This window comes from Palaemon carinicauda, chromosome 11, assembly GCF_036898095.1.
Source record: "Palaemon carinicauda isolate YSFRI2023 chromosome 11, ASM3689809v2, whole genome shotgun sequence".
Classification (NCBI taxonomy): Eukaryota; Metazoa; Arthropoda; class Malacostraca; order Decapoda; family Palaemonidae; genus Palaemon; species Palaemon carinicauda.
In genome coordinates, this window is record NC_090735.1 from 33679564 (window position 1) to 33699510 (window position 19947).

General features: G+C 33.9%; 1 long non-coding RNA gene across 1 annotated transcript; it reads left to right on the top strand.

Annotated features, from left to right (window-relative positions):
• Window positions 1–3426: 3426 nt before the first annotated feature.
• On the top strand, window positions 3427–19332 carry LOC137649666 (uncharacterized). Its single transcript, XR_011045812.1, has 2 exons — window positions 3427–3533; window positions 18177–19332. It is a non-coding gene; the product is annotated as an uncharacterized lncRNA (long non-coding RNA).
• The last annotated feature ends 615 nt before the right edge of the window (window positions 19333–19947 follow it).

The following is a 19947-nucleotide window of genomic DNA, read 5'->3' on the forward strand; positions in this document are numbered from 1 at the left end:
CTGAAAATAAGTCGGAGAAGCCACAAGACAAATGAAATACTAAGAATAGTTGAAGAGAAAACCATAATTACAGCAACAGATAGAAGGTAGAAAAAAATGGATAGGATACATTTTTTGAGAAGTTACTGAAGGACATTATAGAAGGTAAATTTTAAGGACAAAGACCCAGAGGTAGGAAGAGGTGGTGGCCATGGGTAGAGAATTAATCCATGAAAGGACCTGCCTCGGGACAGTAGTACTACTACTACTAGTAGTAGTAGTAGTAGTAGTAGGGTACAAACACTGAAATTTTGTTACCAGAAGAATATTACTTAATTAAGTTTAAATATTCAGGAATTTGCGAGGATTGGTGTAGTTTACCGGTCATTTTCTGAGCTATGGGCAATTATATTGGTTCTTTTAAGGGTGTAAATGATTTGGATTTCAGCAATGCCTATGAAGTGTATCTTAATGAAATTGCTTAGTATGTAGTATTTGTATTTTGTGTATTTATCAAAATATAAGGTTGTAGTAATAATAAGGTAACGAGGATCTAAGGTACCGAAGATCTAATGGGAAGGGAATTAAGCTTTTTACAATTAAAAAAATCCTGAGCTCTAGAATCCTATTTTTTTTTTTTTTTTTTTTTTTTGTAAACCTTAAAGCCATAAAAGTAAAAGGTTCTATCGTAGTCATGTACTTTCCCTGCTGACAGATATTGTGAAAATTAAGGCGCAAGTTTCTTTTTATTTTCAGAATGTGTTTGAAATTAATTTTAAGCCTGAAAATACACCATTATTAGTTAAAAAAAAAAAAAAAAAAAAAAAAGTCGCTCGAGACTGGTGGGGATTAATAGTAGGGTACCAGGAACGGGCTCGGTTTTCTTCCTAGAATCAAGAACATGGATTTTATTCCATTCTCTCAATTATGTTCTTCCAGTGAAAATTCTAAATTAGGTTAGAAATCTCCTTTTGAACTAACATTTCAGACTCGATTGGTTAAACTTTTTGTAGACTGAATTTCCTCTTTCCAACTTTCCAAAAGGTGGAAAAGTTTAAAGTTCCCAAGGTATGTCTGAATTTCATTTAAGAAATCTCGCTATAATTACTGGATTTTGCAAATAATGGAGTATGCAATTGTGCTTTAGCAAAAGTCAAATGTAAGATTTTAATAGGTGGAGGAACAAGTGATACTTGCATGAGATTTTCATTGGCAGGTTTCCCAGAGTTGAAGAATCGCTTGTGGAATTTTAGACCAGATTGTTTATAAATTTACTTTCATGAAATCTATTGTATCTTTCTTGTTTAATGCCTAAAAAAATTGAGATACTGAGGAAGGCTTCCAGAATTTGAGAGTTCCGTTTAACATGTAGAAATTTAAATAATTTCATTATTCTGCTATGTTGTGAATAGAATTCCATTAAATACTACCCTTTAGGAAATATCGTATCATCCTTTTTTACTATATAAAATTTTTCGGTAACCTCTGTCATCCCTTTCATTAATTTTACAAATTTTGTATTCGGATCCTTCTAGACTATAGCAACTATTTGCTATAATCTTACTATACAGCATCTATATTTTAGTTCGTATAGCAACTGTGGGATTTTCTTCTGTTGCATATAGAGGCTTGAATGTATTGCCCACCTCAGCTCCGGTCAACTAACCTAAATTCATAAATTAAATTCATTTTTCTATCATATTCATTCACAAATCGAATTTATTCATAAATTCAGTAATGGGCATAATTACTTCCAACATAATGTATTTTTTTGTGTGAAGCCGAACATTGCACAACGGATCTCGCAAGTTGTTGGTGTAGCTTTACAAGCTCGTATTATTTTTTATTATCTTGCTTAGCAAGTTAACAAAAGTCTCCTCTCATAGTTTTACTTACGTACTTCAGCATGATCAGATTGTATAATCTTTATATCATTGCAGGCTACGCAAACTACCTCTTTTCAGAATTATCATGCAAGTTACCAATAGTCTAGACTTTAGAGAGTGCGGATGATTCAACACCTTCAGAATTCAATGAATGGAACTTAGCGTGGATTTGAGCACAACAATTGGTAATGATTTTAGAATTTTGTTGAACCAAAAACGCATATTGAGACGCATACTGTTTCTTCTGCAATTGCACTAAAAATTGGATTATTAATCAAGTCTTGATTTTCATCGAACAGTCTATCCCAACGAAATATATAGATTCTTTCACTTCTACATTGTTTTGAGTATTTTTTTAGTCTGGTCTTCAGCTAGTGACACTAACCTTAGTTTGTTGGATAAAACTTAGTCTTATGGATTTCTTTATTCTTAATTTGTATTTTAGTCTTGAGCACAGTCTTTCGGTTATTTATTTATGCCTTTAGCACAATTTCCTTATTCAGGTTATCACTATAATTAAAATCTTCGAAGACTATTCTGTACTGAATATTAGGTGTACAGTTAATTATCCATCTTAAGGCACAATACAACATTGTATTCTTGAAGTTTTATTCCAGTTGTGACCAGATTGTGATTGGCATGATCTTCCTAATCTGGCTGTAGAATCTGTTGACTTCCCGAAGTTCAGACTTTGTAAAAAAAAATAAAAATAAAAATAATTAACAATGTTGAACAAATGGACATAAGTCTCGTTCTATAGATTATATATGACTGATATATTCTAATGTTGTTGCTAATCTTAGAATTTATACTGTATTCATTTATTCATTATTTCTCTATAGTTATTAGCTAATTCCTTATTTCATTTCCTCACTAGGCTGTTTTCCCTTCTGGTGCCCATGGGCGCATGCTGCCTCTACAACCAGGGTTATAGCTTGGCAATTGCACTAAAAATTGGATTATTAATCAAGTCTCGAGATTTTCATCGAACAGTCTATCCCAACGAAATATATTAATTCTTTCACTTCTACCTTGTTTTGAGTATTTTTTTAGTCTGGTCTTCAGATAGTGACTCTAACCTTAATTTGTTTGCATGAAACTTGGTCTAATGGATTTCTTTTTTTCTAAATTTGGATTTTATTCTCGGGCACAGTTTTCCAGTTATTTATTTATGCCTTTAGCACAATTTCATAATTCAGATTATCATTATAATTAAAATCTAAGGAGACTATTCTGTACTGAATACTTGGTGAACAGTTAATTCTCCACCATAAGGCACAATACTAAATTGTATTCTTGAAGTTTTATTCCAGTTGTGACCTGATTGTGTTTGGCATGGTCTTCGTAATCTGCCTGTAGAATCTGTTGACCTCCCGAAGTTCTGACTTTGTAAAAGAAGAAAAAAATAAAGAAAAAAAATGGTGAACAAAATTCTCGTACCATAGATTATATATGACTGATATATTCTAATGTTGTTGCTAATCGTAGAATTTATACTGTATTTATTTATTCATTACTTCTATACAATTATTCGCTAATTCCTTATTACATTTCCTCACTAGGCTGTTTTCCCTTCTGGTGCTCGTGGGATTGTAGCATGCTGCCTCTAGAACCAGGGTTATAGCTTGGCTGGTAATAATAAAAAGTTTTATGATACAAAGATAAATGGTAAGCATATTTGAATCTTATTGAAAATCATTTTGTAGGAGAGTAAATTGCACTTTAATATTATAGGTATTGACCCATTGTGCTCTGTAATATGTATCTACAGTGTAGAAATTACTGTATTTATATGTTTAATAGCTATTACGATCTTTAGAAATCGTAAGGTATCTTTTTCATTACCAGAAATCGTTAAGTTTCCTTACTTGTTTTCATTATCATAAATCGTTAAGTTTCCTTACTTGTTTTCATTATCATAAATCGTTAAGTTTCCTTACTTGTATTCCTTACCAGAAATCGGTAAGGTTCCTTACTTGTTTTCATTATCATAAATCGTTAAGTTTCCTTACATGTATTACTCACCAGAAATCGTTGAGTTTCCTTACTTTTTTTCATTGCCAGATGTTGAGTTTCCTTACTAGTTTTCATTCCCAGAAATCCTAAGTTTCCTTACTAGTTTTTATTACTAGAGATCGAAAGTTTCCTTACTAGTTCTCATTACTAGAGATCGTAAGTTCCCTTACTAGTTTTCATTACTAGAGATCGTAAGTTTCCTTACTAGTTTTCATTACTAGAGATCATAAGTTTCCTTACTAGTTTTCATTATTAGAAATTGTAAGTTTCCTTACTTGGTTTTCATTGCTGACTTTTCCTTACTTAGTTTTCATTACTGACGTTTCCTTACTTAGTTTTCATTACTGACGCATCCTTGCTAAGTTTTCTTTACTAGAAATTGCAAGTTTCCTTGCTTAATTTTCATTACGAGGAATCTTAAGTTGCCTTACTTAGTTTTCATTACGAGAAATCCTAAATTTCCTTACTTATTTTTCATTACGAAAAATCTTTAGTTTCGTTACTAGTTTTCATTACCAAAGTGTAACTTTTTCTTATCCTCTTCATATTTCTATAGGTCAAGGGATGTCTAATAATTTTTTAGTTGGGAATATGAACACAATGAAATTTAAAATTTTCTGGGAAAAAATTTTCTGTATAATTTTTAACATTCTGGAATTTGTGAAGAATAATGTAGTTTTCGGGCATTTTCCGAGATAATGACATCTATCTTGGTTGCTTAGATATATTGAGGGTGTAAATAGTTTCAGATTTCATTAATCTATGAAGAGTGCTTTTAAAAACGGTCTTGGTATGTAGTATATTTGTATTTTTAGTAGTTTGTTACTTTGTTGTTGACGAATCTTGCGTTTGAAATAAATGTTGATCCTGTAAACACTTCATTATTAATTCGAACAACAGAGCTGCATAAGCCTGGCGGGATTGTTAACTGGATGCCAACTGTGTTAATTATCTTCTTAGAATCAAGAACATGGACTTTATTCCATTCTCTTTCAAATATTTTCTTCTAGTGAAAACTCTAGGTTTGAAGTTTCTTTATTTTAACCTTATATTTTAAACTCTACTGTTTAAACTTTTTGTAGATTGAATTTCTTCTTTCCAACTTGTTTTCCCGGGGGCAAAGAGGGAAATGTTTGATAAAGTAAATTCCTAAATTATTCCTAAATTCCCTTTAAAAAAATAGCTATAATTAGTGTATTGTTCAAATAACAGGGAATTAAATTGTAAATTATAACTTTAGTAAAACTCTCAAGTAAACTAATAAAGTGTGAATTTTAGCACTCCACGGATTAAGTGTAATCCCTACCTGGAATTTTAATTCAGAAAGTTTCCACAAGTAAAAGAATCGGAGATGAAATTCTAGACATAATATAAATTTTGAATTCAGTTTTATGAAATTTATTGGCTCTCTCTTCATTATTGCACAAACATTGATAGACTGAGGAAGGCTTTAAGATTTTGAGTTTCGTCTAACAAAGAAATTTCAAATTATTCTCCCATGTTATGAAAAGCGTTCTATTTAGATGTTACCTTCTAGAAATTTCGTGTCATCATTTTTATAGCATATATGATTTTTCAGTAATTTAAGTTTTTCCTTCCGCTCTTTTTACATGTTTTATACGATTTTTCATAATTATAAACCACTTGGTATTCAGATATTCCTGGAGTACAGCATCTATTTGCAGTCCTAGGTAATTTCCACTTGGTCTTGCATCTAAATTTTACTTGATTGTGCAATTTTGGTATTTTCCTCTGTTGCTCATAGGTACTTGTCTGTATTGCCCACTACAGCCGTTGGCGTCCCAAATTCCCAATCTATATAAAAAGATAATAATGCCCGAGCGCCAGTCGACTAGCCTAAATTCACAAATTTAATCCACTCATTAATCTTATTAATTCACAAATCAAATAATAATTTTCTTCACTAGGCATGCAATTATTGCTAACGGTCTGTGGAATATTGAGCTTTACGAAATTAAAGATTATTGTGATCTCAATCAGTTAAATAGTAGAGTTTGTGTAACTTCGGAAGATATTTTTTTTTTCTTATTAATCTTTGTTCCACAAGATTCCAAAAGGAATATTTCATGGTTTGTTACTTACGTACGTTAGCATGATCCTATTGTATAATCTCTATATCAGTCAACATCAATTTGCAGGTCACGTAAACTACCGCTATTCACAAGTATTAAGCAAAGAACCAAAGGTTTAGATGGTTCAACACCCGAATTCACTAAATGCAACTTGGCGTGGACTTCAGGGAAAAAATAGGGAATACTTCCAGAATTTTGTTGAACAAAAGCGTACATTTGGGAAGCATACAGTTTTTTCATTTGCACTTAAAATTGGATTATTGATAAAATCTGAGATTTTCGTCGGTCAGTCTATCCTAAAGAATTTCTATAATATTTTCACTTCTTCCTTGCTTTGAGTATTTTTGTACTGTCTGATCTTCAGCTGGTGACAAACCTTTAATTAGTGGATTAAAATTTGCAGTCTGCTAAATTCATTATTCTTATTCTGAATTTTAATCACTGGCACATTCGTTCAGTTATCTATTTATGCATGTTACACAATATTTCATGATTCAAATCATCCTTTGAAGTAAAATCTTCCAAGACTCAACTATTCTGTACGTAATACTAGGCATACAGTTAGTTCTTCACCATAAGGCAGTGACACTATTGTGTGTGGCGCAATCTTATCTGGCTGTGCAGTAGGTTGACCTTCCGATGTTCAGAATTTGAGGAAAAAAAAAAAAAACTTAGTTTGACAGAAGTCTAGTTCTATAGATTATATACGACTGATCTATTTTAACGTTGTCACAGATCTTAAAACCTACAGGTACATATAATTTTTTCATTAATTGGAAATATAATTCATTCGTCAATTCCGTATTTACTTAACTCTGACTGCTTTCCCTGTTGGATCCCTTGTACAGTATATTGAGTTTGTAGCCTTGTGCCTTCCTTACCAGGGTTACAGCTTGGCTAGTAATATTTTTTTTTTTTTATATCAAGATAAAAGTTAAGCATATTTGAATTTTATTGAAAATCATTTTTAGGGAGTATATTGCAGATTAATATTTATAAGTAATGCCACATTGTGTACTGTAATGTCTATCTAGAGTTCTTTTTTTTTTCTTTGTAATAAGCTTCTCTAGCTATGCAGGGTCGCCTTTCCTTGAAAGCAGTTTCCAATTTCTTTCATCTCCGATGTCCTCCAATGCGAGATCCTTCCCCTCCATATCTGTTTTTGCACTCCATCCACCTTCTCTTTGGTCTCGCCCTCCTCTTCCTACCTGGCACATCCATCGCCAACAACCTCCTCCCAACTTACCCCTGGTCTCTCCTCATTACATGCTCAATCATTTTCTTTGACACCTCTGTAACCTTATTTGATTCTCGTAGCAAATCATTCCCAACCCTATCCAGTCTCTGGGTCTCTGCCATCCATCTTAGCATTCTCATCTCTGCAATATCCATTTTCTTAAAGGTCTTTTCATGGTGGCCAAAGTCTTTGCACCATATGTCATGACAGGTCTCACTACAGTTTTATGTAACTTACTACAGTTTTATGTAACTTTTCCTTCAACTTTATATTTATCCTTTGATCACACAATACTCCTAACACTCTTTTCCACTTATTCCACCCTGCTTAAATTCTACTGATTACGAACATAAGGGTCTCTGTTATTTCCTCAACATATGACCATGTGTACTTTAATTTTTCTGTGGTTCTTATTATTTCTCCCAGCAAATGTATGTCACCCAATTGATTCTACGGGGTGTAACACACAAAATCTGTTTTTGTTCTACTGATATTTAGCCCTCTACTCTCCAATTCCTCTCTCCAGCTTACCCCCAATCCTTCTCTGGTTTCACACAGAACTATATCATCTGCAAACTGCATACTCCATGGTAATTAGTCCATGAGCCTGGGGGGTTGGTCAGTACTATTTTGGGGCACGAAATCTCATAGTGATTAACTGAAAGACCAATGTCTCTAGTCCTCAAAAATGTATGATAGCATTCTATATCTCTTTGCCTTCCTTGTGTTATCAACCGTTTTTTATGTATGACATGCGATTTTTTCCGTCGTGACTTACAGGTGATTTTTGTCTCCTGCGAGCTAGTCCATTAATTTTATTAAGACTTATTATATATCAAAATAAATGACAAAAAAAGAGACTTCAAAACAAGCTATCACATATTTTAATATCTTGTACACTGTTAGCTAGGAGCATATTTATGTTGAAATTAATTTTATTTTTTCAATGTAACTGGTAATTTTTCCGTATAGAAATAATATCATGTCTGGTATTTGTGATTCAACTTAACATTCATATTCTATGTTTCAAGAGCTTTCTTTTGATACCAATATGTGACCCATAGCTATTATATTAAGAAAGTTATTGGATGTTAAAATAACAACTATCACGCTCCTGAATCATTCATTTACTGTATATAACAGTAATAAAGAATAACACATTCAGTTTCTCTTCTATTAGATTACTTGTGCTGAGGGCAGATGCAGCTGATAGTCCTAGAGAACAGTAGGTCTACTTTGTCAAGATGGACTCTACAAAAGAAAAATGCATTATCCACATTGAAACTTATGATAATGACCCAACAACACTGGTAACACCTGAGGACTATGACTCATGGTTGGTGCTTCTTGATGCAGCCCGAGTGAGGAATCATAAACCAATTCTCCAAATTGCAGAAAGCCTACATGAGCAAGAGATGCCGAAAATTTGTTACCACAGACAATGTAGAACCCGATTTACACTAAAAAGAGATCTGAATAACTTTAAAAGAAAATCAGCGGAAGATTCAGAAGACGGTCCAGGCAGCAGTGGAGCAGCAAAGAGACGTAAGAGAACACCATCTACATCCCGAGTATACCAGCCTGAGTGTATATTTTGTGGAAAAGATAAGTGTTTGAAAGGAACATCCACTCGTGAACATCTTATCCTGGCTAGGCAGTTAAGGGTTGATCAGAGGCTTCGACAGTGTGCAAGGGAAAAACAAGATGACAAGATATTAGCAGCAATAAGTCGAGACATTGTTGCTGCAGAGGCTCATTACCACAACTCTTGCTACAGAAATTATACCCGAAAAACAAAAAAGTCTCAAGAATCTAGAACAAGCAAGAATGAGAATGAATATGAAATAGCTTACATCGAGGTTGAATCTGAGGCTTATGATGACCTTTTTACATTTATAAGAAATGAAATGTTGCCTGATAAGCTAATTGTTCCTGTAGCCACATATGCAGCTAGAATGGAGAAGCTTCATGCATTCCCGAGGTTACAAAATGAATGAATCCACCAAGAAACATATCAAACGGAGACTGGACTCAGAAGTTGGAGACATTATTCACATTTTTAAGGATGAAGCAGGAAAGTTGTTAGCAATTCCAGACAGCATTACAATGCAAGACTTGGTCCTTGAAAACAAAAATCTTCGAAAGGAATTGAAAACTCTGAGATCAAAATCTAGTGACAAAGTGCATCATTCACCAGGCATCATCTTATGTTCGGACATCAATACAGGAAAGCTGTTTGCCATCTCCGTGGCCCTACCATCCATCTGATCTTAAAAACGAGTCAATGAATTTTCCCTGTCTGTTTCAGCAGTTATTGACTGGTATTCTGACTGGAGAGCCTGAGAAAGAAAACCCATCTCAAAGAGTGAAACTTTTAATAGTCTCTTGGTCAGGATATAATATATGCCAAAACACGAGGAAAGCAGAAACCTCAAAAACATTTGTTGCTTCCATATGCTGTCAAGATATTAACAGGCAATACTGAATTGATTCGGATGCTAAACAGACTTGGACATGGGATCTCTTACTCGCAGCTTGAAGAAAATGACACAGCACTTTGTCTGCAAAAATTAGCTGCAACACAGAACAAAACGGTGGTCTTGCCTACTCCTTTGCAGCCATATATTTTCATAAATTTAGCATGAGATAACATCGACAGACTCGAAGAAACTTTGACAGGTCAGAGAACTTCTCATCGTGTTAATGGCATTACTGTGCAACGCAAAATAATTGGGCCTCTTCTCTCAAAGCCTGCTCTTCCAGTTATTGATAAGCAAAAACAAAGGACTATTTCTACACAGCACACAGAACTGGAAGCCTACATTACTGGAAAGAGAATAGGTCCTCAACCTTTGCCACCAAGAACGAGTAATAAAGATGCTGATGAAGCTGCAGAATCTGCTCGGAATAATAATTTATTCTGGATCATTCTCAGATAATAAAATATGGAAAATAAGAAAATCCCAAGTTGGACAGGATTTAACATAAACATGAGAAAGGATATCTCCGTCAAAGAAGACATCCTTTGCTACCTTCCCACTATAAAGGCCCCTGCAACCGAGCTCACTACAGCTTTTGAAATCCTGAATCAGTCCGAGGCTATCCGAACAGAGTTGCAGCTACCAAGATCAAGCCATTTTTGCAAAATTATCAGAGATTGGTTGGAGACACAGAGTTAAATATGCCAATGTCATAATTAGGTTGGGAGCATTTCATACCATCTGCAATGCTCTGGCTATTCTAGGCAAGAGGTTTATGGATGCTGGCTTACGTGACCTATGTATAGAATCGGCTGTTGTTTCAGAAAGTTCAATTAATGGTGTTCTTGAAGGTAAAATGTACAACCGAGCTGTCAGAGTTCATAAACTTGTGTATGAAGCTCTCATGAGATTGATCTGGAAACAGTTTATGTCACAACTGGACGAAGATGAAAATGTGTACCCGAGAGTTCAAAATACCTTATCCCAGTTAACTAACAAAGACCTAAACCAGAACGATATTGGCAACTTGTTAGTGACTCAAGACTTTAAAGACCTCAAAATAATGCGGTCACAGTTTCTTAACCATCTCTGCAAGTTGAATGGTGATCTGTCTGCATTTTGGATGTCCTACGTTGACATGGTTTAGGACATTATTCTTGGCTTGCTACATGCATCCCGTGAAGGCAACTGGGAGCTCCATCTGCATGCCATCAAATCACCGATTCCCTGGTCATTTGCATATGACAGAACCAACTATGCCAGATACCTCCCTGTGTATTATGACCAGATGTCAGCCCTAAGTGAGACACATCCAGAAGTATATGAAGCTTTCGGGGATGATTGCTTTTCTGTCCAGATGTCAAGCACTAATCCTTTTGGCCGTCTTCCAGTAGATCAGGCACCCGAAGTTATAGTGAACAGACACACTCAAACATCAGGAGGCACAACCAGATTTAGTCTGAAGTCAGGGCCAGTCAAACGCTATTACATAACTTCTGAGCACAAAAGTGCATTCTTAGGTAAGTTAAAAGACATGGTTCACGAGAACAAAGCAGATGCAGTTCATTATGATCTCCAGCACACAAGATCTGAGAAAGATGAGGAAGCAATTTTGGCAATAGTTAGTGCAATTGAAAGCTGGGTAAACCCATTTTCCAGTCAACAGGACATGATGAGCATCTCAACAGCAAAGACTGCCACTCCAGAAGTTGCTTCAGATTTACTCAATTCTCTAGATGTTGGAGAGAAGTGTTAAACCAAGTTTAAGCAAGAAAGACTAGATTTTGATCCCCCTGTTACACAATTCTTTGATACTGTCAGGCTCAATAAACTGAAAACCTTTAGCCACATGTGCAGGAAGAAAGAAGTAAAGACTCATAGTGGAAGAGCAGTGATATTGAAGGCAGACAGGTCATTGTTTAGGAGAATCATTGTAATTGCCCAAAGTCAAAATCTTCAAATGGCAGATATATTGTTCTATCCTCTTGGACCAATGCCATGGGCATTAACAACCCCTAAGGGTTGGCCAAGGAAGACAAACAAGGCAATCCTCGCTAAAGCCTTGTACAAGGATGTCACACCAGAGGAGGAAATGCCCTTAAATTCGGCTTCTGTAATCGATGGCATGATGTTAGTACAAAAGGTGAAAGGGGATCAGAACACCTTTGGTGACATTACTCAAACAGACTTTGCTATGGTAATGAAAGAGGGAGGCTCTAGTCAGAGAATTGACATTGTGTTTGATCAATACCATGAACTATCCATCAAAAACTCAGAAACAAGTGTTAGAGGAGAACAGCATGGATCAAGTCTTCAAAATATTACACCAAATCAGCTTGTCCGTCAGTGGAGGTCCTCTCTGAATCAGTGTCAATAAAACTAACTTTATAACTTTTCTTGTGAATGAGTGGAAACAGCAACATTACAGAAGCAGGCTACAGCAAAAGGTTATGTTTGTCACAGATGCTGACCAGTGCTTCAAGATAACACATGGAAGTGAGATAGTAACGGATCTATCGTGTACTCAAGAAGAAGCCGATGGCCGTCTTCTCTTACATGCTGCACATACTGTAAAGCAAGGACATCCAACTGTTGTTATCAGCTTCGATGATACAGATGTGCTCATCTTGCTCGTGGCTTTCAAGAAAATCATCTGTGGTCATCTGTATCTGAAATGTGGGATCAAGACACGAAGAAAGATTCTATCAATTGACAAGGTTACTGCTACACTTGGTGCTGATATTTGCAAAGGACTAGTTGGAATGCATGCTTTCACAGGCTGCAATAGTGTGAGTGCATTTGCTGGCAAAGGAAAAACAAACTCGCTCAAATTAATGACCACAAATAAAGATGTACTAGATGCATTTATGGAACTTGGGAGTGAATGGGACCTTTCTCAAGAACAGATGGAAAGACTTGAAGCAGTTACTTGTCTCATCTATGCGGCCAAGACACCTTGTGTTCATGTAAATGCTCTGAGATACAATCTCTTCTGTGCAAAGAAAGGTGAGATAGAAAGCCACCAACTGCCTCCTAGCAGACTGCTTGAAACAACATGCACAACGTGCCAATTATCAGTCTGCTATATGGAGACGATGATTAGAGCAAAATCCTCACATTCCAAATCCTGTAGGCCATGGTTGGAAGCTGGAAAAAGAAGATGGAGGAGACCAGCTAGTTATTAAATGGATGGATGGACAACCTGTTCCTGAGGCTGTGCTTGATCTTTTGTCATGCAAGTGTTCTAAAAAGTGTGCCATACCAAGGTATGTATGTCTGGCTAATGGACTAAAATGCACCGACATGTGCAAATTACAAAACTCTGAAAATCGGGTGTCAGGTGGTGAGGATGATGATGATAATGATGAAACAATGTTGGAAATGGAAGATTTTGAAGACTACTGAACTTAAAATACACTATCTGGACAATAGTATTCAGTGTATTGGTGGTGTAATGGTTTACATGGTTATAATGTAATACAGTATATATATATATATATATATATATATATATATATATATATATATATATATATATATATATATATATTGGATTTAGTGTTCAGAGCTTTTTTCATACAAGTATTGCAATTGGTGTTATGTAATGCACATTTAAATAATTAATTTTAGATTTTAATCTTATTTCTACAGTTGCTATATTCACATTTTATGATATGAATTTGATCTCTAACCCTGTATTCCCATTTTCAACATTTTAGTTTATGCTTATAAAAAAAACTATTTGATAGTAGTTGCTTTAAGATTCAATAACTTTCTTAATATAATAGCTATGGATCACATATTAGTATCAAAGGAAATTTCTTGAAACACAGAATATGAATGTTAAGTTGAATCACAAATACCAGACATGATATTATTTCTATAAGGAAATATTTCCAGTTACATTGAAAAAGATTCATTAATTTCAGCATAAATATGCTCCTAACTAACACTGTGTACAAGATATTAAAATATGTGATAGCTTGTTTTGAAGCCATTTTCTTGGCCTTTATTTTGGTATATGATAAGTCCTAATAATATTAATTGACTAGCTCGCAGGAGACAAAAATCCCCTGTAAGTCACGCCGGAAAAAATCACATGTCATATATAAAAAACGGTTGATAACACAAGGAAGGCAAAGAGCTATAGAATGCTATCATACATTTTTGAAAACTATAGACATTGGTCTTTCAGTTAATCACTATGAGATTTCCTGCCCCAAAATGGTACCGAGGGCCAAAATTTTGAGACCAGGCTCATGGACTAAATTGTTCCTTTACTCTTCCAGTAATTACATCCTTTACTACATATACCCCAACCCCTACTTCAAACGTCTCGGTCAAACCAACGCTCATTCTTATTTGTGTGCCTGCTCCATACATACTTCTGATCCGTCTAACATAGTTCTTTGGTGTTCCCCTCTGTTTTGGACATCTCCATATCTCCTGCCGTGAAACTCTTAGCATAAGCCTTCTCTAAGTCAATAAATACTATACGTAATTCCTTTAGGCCTTCTTTATATTTTTCGTAAACTGCCTTGGTGCAAACATTGCTTCTACCTGGCATAAATAAAAACTGCTGCTCTCCAATCTCGGTCTCTTCCTTTATCCTATGCTCTATAATCCTTAACCAAAGCTTCACAGTATGAGGAAGGAGTTTGATTGTGCTCTACTTCCTGAAATTTTATATATAAAGTTTATCTTTGAATATGGATATTAAAAAGCTAATCCTCCACATTCTGGGCATCTTTTCATTCTGATGTATTTTTTTTTTTTATCATCAGATCCATAGTATTATAAATTCAATAGCTATTACGATCTTTGGAAATCGTTAGTTTCCTTATCATACTTTTTCTTTACCAAAGCGTGTAACTTTCTCTTCTTCTCTTCATAATTTTATAGGATGAGACGAGGGATGTCTAATTTTTAGTGGGCAATATGTATACATACTGAAATTTTGTTGACAGAAAATTTTTAAAATTTTGAATTTCAACAAAGTTAAATGTTCTGAAATTAGTGAAAATTAATACAGTTTCAGGATATTTTCAGAGACAATGGCATCTTGGTTGCATAAATATATTAAGGGTGCAAATGATTTCAGGTTTCAATAATGTTTATGAATCTTGTCTTAAAAATTTTATCTTGTTACGTAGTAGTTTTGTATTTTTAGTAGTGTGTTACCTTAGACAATTTTAGTAGTAATGAACTACGAGGATACAATAGAATTAAGATTTTTATAACTAAAAGTATCCTGAGGCTCCAGAATTCTAGGCTGTATCCAGATCCCATGGGGATAATAGCATTCTTAATTGACATGGGTAATAAAAGTTGTCTTGATCGACATCTCATAACAACCTATTGTAAACCTTGGAACCCTTGATATTAAAAGTTTCTATTATACTCTTCTACTTTCCGTGTCGACAGATCTTGATAAAGGGGAGCTATTTTTTTTTTTTATTTTTAGGATGCTTTTTAAATCAATGGCGAGCCTGTAAACACACAATTATTAATTTGACCAACAAAGTTGTCCAAGTTTTCCCTAGAATCCACAACGTGGAATTAATTCTGTTCTTTCAAAATTAATTCCTTATACTTGAAATTTCTATGTTAGTAATTGCTTTATTTTCTTTCATTTCAGACTCTACTGTTTAAACTCTCTGTAGTCTGTATTTCCTCTTTCCAACTTGCTTCCAAAGGGTGGTAATGTGATTCTTTGAAAAAGCAGGTTCCTAATTGATGACTGAATATATTTAAAGAAATATAGCTATAATTACTGAATTGTGCAAATAATGGGGTAGGAAACTACTTAGCAAAACTCAAGGTATGATTTTTAGTAGGTCAAGGACTAAGCGTGTCCCCTACTTGGAATTTTCATTGATTGACAAAAGTTGTCACAAGTTACAGCATCACATTTGAAGTTCTAGACTTTATTATTGATTATAAATTCACTTATATGATATTTGTCCGGATTCATTATTGCACAAATATTTCATATACCGAGGAAGACCAAGATTTTGTGGGTCCCGTTTAACATGTACAAATTTTCAATTTTCTTCCTGGTTGGAAATATTGCCTTGCTATGAATAGTTAAATGTTACCCTATAGAAATCATTGTTTCAAAATTTTTATACCATGTAGGATTTATTAGTAACTGGATTCCTTTCATTAGCTCTTTTTGCATGTTAAGGATTTTCATGATCATAAACATTTTGTATTCAATTCAACCTAGCATAGAGCATATATGCTTACAGTACTAGGTATTTTCCACTTGTCTTACTGTACAACATCTAGATTTTACTTAATTAAGAAATTTTGGGATTCTCTTCCGTTACACATTGACACTTGAATGGGTGCCTAACTCCCAACTCCAGCCAATGTCGATCTAGTGCATAGAGACGGCAGTGCTCGAGCCCTAGTCCACTAGCCTAGATTCAACTCCATTAATTCTGTTTATTCGCAAATCAAATTGATTCACATTTCAGTAGCACGTATGCACTTATTCCAAACAGCCTAGTATTCTATTTAGTCATATCTCAATATTTCACAATGTGATTACAATTACTTTATCATAATTAGATGGTGTACCTTCAGAATTTCATTTTCTTTCTAATCTCTGTTCAACAGATTGACAATAGTGCGTACTTTAGCATGATTCTAGTTTCTAGTATCTTAATTACCTTTATATCGATTAACATTAATTTGCAGGTGATGGTTTACTCCTTGAAGTATCAAGCAAAGAATCAAAGGTTTAGACTCCTATGAGTATGGAGGATTCAACAACTTTAGCTTTCACTAAATGCAACTTGGTATGGATCTGAGGACATGGATTTGAAGATAAAAAGTTGTAATGCTTCAAGAATCATGTTGAACAAACATGTACACTGAGAAACACACTCTTCTTCAATTGCATAAAGAATTTAATTATTAATCAAGACTATGGGTTTTTGTCTACCAGTTTATCCTAAAGTAATAGTTCTTTCACTAATACCTTCTTTTGAATATTTTTCTACACTGATTTTCAGCTGGCGACTTTATGGCCTTAATTTGTTGAATAAAACTTGGTCTACTAAGTACCTTAGTCCTAATCGGGATTTTAATTTCTAGCACAGTTGTTTATTTAAGATTTGTTGCTCAATATTTCATAATTCAGATCATCCTTGGAATTCAGATCCTCGAGACTACTATTCTTTACGTGATACTGAGTATACAGTTATTTCTCTCCATCATGAGGCACAAATGCTACTCTGTATTCTAGAAGTTTTATTCCAGTTGTGATCAGATTGTGTTTGGCATGATCTTGCCAGCTGCTGAAGTTCAAACTTATGTCAATCTGTTCCACAGATTTCTTTTTTTTTTAAAGTCTCGTTCTATGGATTAAATAAGACTAATCTATTTTAACGCTGTCAATGATCTTGTATAATATATCATTTGGTTATTCATTCCTTAAATAGTTTATTTTCTAGTTCCTTATTAAGTTTTCTCAATAGGTTTCTTTCCCTGTTGGAGGCCGTGGGCTTGTAGCATTCTGGCTTTCCAACCAGGGTTGTAGCTTGGCTAGTAATAAAAATTCTTTCTGTGATGCTAAGATAAAAGGTAGGCATATCTTAAATTCTTAGAGGATATCATACGAGAACGTATAGGCATTGCCCAATATTGTACTGTGATGTGTATCAATAGTATGTTATAAGATGATAGCTATAATGGGCTTTAAAAATTCTGTGTTCTTAGCTGTTTTTATTACCAAAGGGTAACTTGCGCTTTTATATCTTCATATTTCTATAGGAAGTAATTTCTACCCAATCTTTGGTTAGTAATGTGTACAAATACTACAGTTTTGTTCCCAAATCTTATTAATTTCATCTAGGCTTCATTCTGAAATTTATGAAGATTAATGTATTTTCTGAGCTAGTGGCATCTATCTTGGTTGCAGAGATATATTATGATCTAAATCATTTTAGATTTCAACAATGTCTATAAAGTGTAAAAAAAAAAAATTAGTTTAGTATATAATAATTTAGTGTACTGTACACTAAAAAAAAAGATTAGTATGAGCAATAGGGATTTAATGAAATGAAAGTTTAGAACCAAACAAATCATGAGGCTTTAGAATTCTAAACACTAGCCAGCGCCAATCAGTACACCGGCATTCATAATTGACGCAAGTAATGAAATATCTCTGGGCAGACATTTTATAAGTCTATTGACAACCTTGAAAGTCCATGGAATTAAAGGGTTCCGTTAAACTATTTCACTTTTCTTGTCGACAACATTTAATAATGAAGAAGGAAGTTATTATTATTGTTGTAAAAGCTTTTCAAATATATGTCGAGCCTGTAAATTCACTATTATTAGTTTGAACAACAGAAAATTGCCCGAGACTGGTGGGATACCAGCAATTCTATTTTCTTTCTAGAATTTTACTTTTTTTTTCTTTTTGTGAAAATTTGTAGGTTTGAAATTTCTTAATTTTGGTCTTATTTTTCAGACTCTTCTGGTTAACTCTTCGTAGACATTTCATCTTTCCAACTTGTTTCCAAATGGTGAAAACGAAATTCTTTGAAAGAGTAAGTTTCCAAGGTATGTCTAAATTCCCTGTAAGAAAAAAAAATCTAGATATACCTAGTGCATTGTGCAAATAATGGGTTTGAAAAGTTTTAATTAAAACTCAAAAATATGAATTTCAGTAGGTCAAGGACTAAGTGTGTTATTTACTTAGATTTTGCATTGATAGTTTCCTTCAGTTAAAGAGTCATATTTGAAATTCTAGACATGATTATAGATTTTAAATTAACTTTAATGAAATTTATCTGATCTCTCTCCTTTATCTGATATCTCTCCTCTTTATTGCACGAAAATGGATATATTTAGAAACGATTTCAAGATTTAGGAGTACCGAGAGAGTCCCGTTTAACATGTACAAATTTACAATATTTTTCTGCAAAAATGGTCATCCCATTAGCTCTTCTTGTATGTTTTATATGGTTTTTCATAATTATAAAATTCTTTGTATTTAGATCCTAGTAAGGCTTGGAATGTACTTGCAGTACTGATTATTTTCCACTGGCTTGTCTTACTGTACAACATCACTATTTTACTAAATTATACAATAAGCACTTTGATGGATTCTCCATTTCAGTCATTGCCAAGTCAATCTACTGTATATTGAAATGGCATTGCCTGAACGCCAGTCTAATAGCCTAAATTCTTAAAATTAAACCAGGTATTAATCCCATTCATTAATTCTCTTTATTTACCAATCAAATTAAAAAAAATAATTAAGTTGCTTTTTCTTCCGTAAAGCTCAGAATATTGCACAATTAGATAGTAGAGTTGGTGAAGCTTCAGAACCTATTTTTTCTCTAATCCGTTCAGCATGTTGACATAAGTAGTTACTTACGCAACCAAACATGATCTTAGTATATTACCTAACTATTTTAATGGTAACACCTAGTGTCAGGTGGATACGTCAAGGTCTTGACAGTAAATAGTGATGTGCTGGATTCTTGTTATAAAAATAAATGACTAACTGTTACTCACTATCAGCGTTGACCAATATGACTTTAATAGATTGGTGTATCTTTAAACTATTATTTGGCGAGTTACTTGTTACTTTCTAAAGAAATAAAAATTTTACCATGCAACTATTGTGATTATTTTGAGTACTAATATAGCTTGGTGTAATTAAACTGATATAGAGGCGTAATGCATTTATAGTAATAATGCCAAAAAATTCTGCCGTACCTGGTAATTTGATTACATTAAAGCTTGCACAGGGAGTCGAGTTGAAAAAAGTGGCAATGTCTCGTAATTGCAAGAAATTAGAATACTTTTTTTTATGAACAGTTTGATAAATTAACAGGCATTGTCCACTTATAAGTTTAAAAAAATGCTGTGGTACTGGTAAAAAATAGATTGAGTTACCCTAAGAGAATCTGACTTTTTCTTATTAGGAATTTTACATAAATCTATTTAACTTTGATTTTTTTCACAATCGGCGTTAAATGGCATTCGATTTTGGATGCCAAAGAACAACTCTTAAATCAATCTTTTTGAGAATTTTTTGAATTCTATTTTAACAATGGTTTTAATATTCTTGACAACAGATTAATTCATAACATTATTCACCCAGAGGGATATTTTCGAAATACAGTATTCGAATTGGAAGTTGTTTTTTAGTTTAAAAAGCTGATAAATAATTGTCCTAGTTGTAAGCTCATTGTACAATGTTGCAGAATTTCAAGGTGGCTGACGTTCCA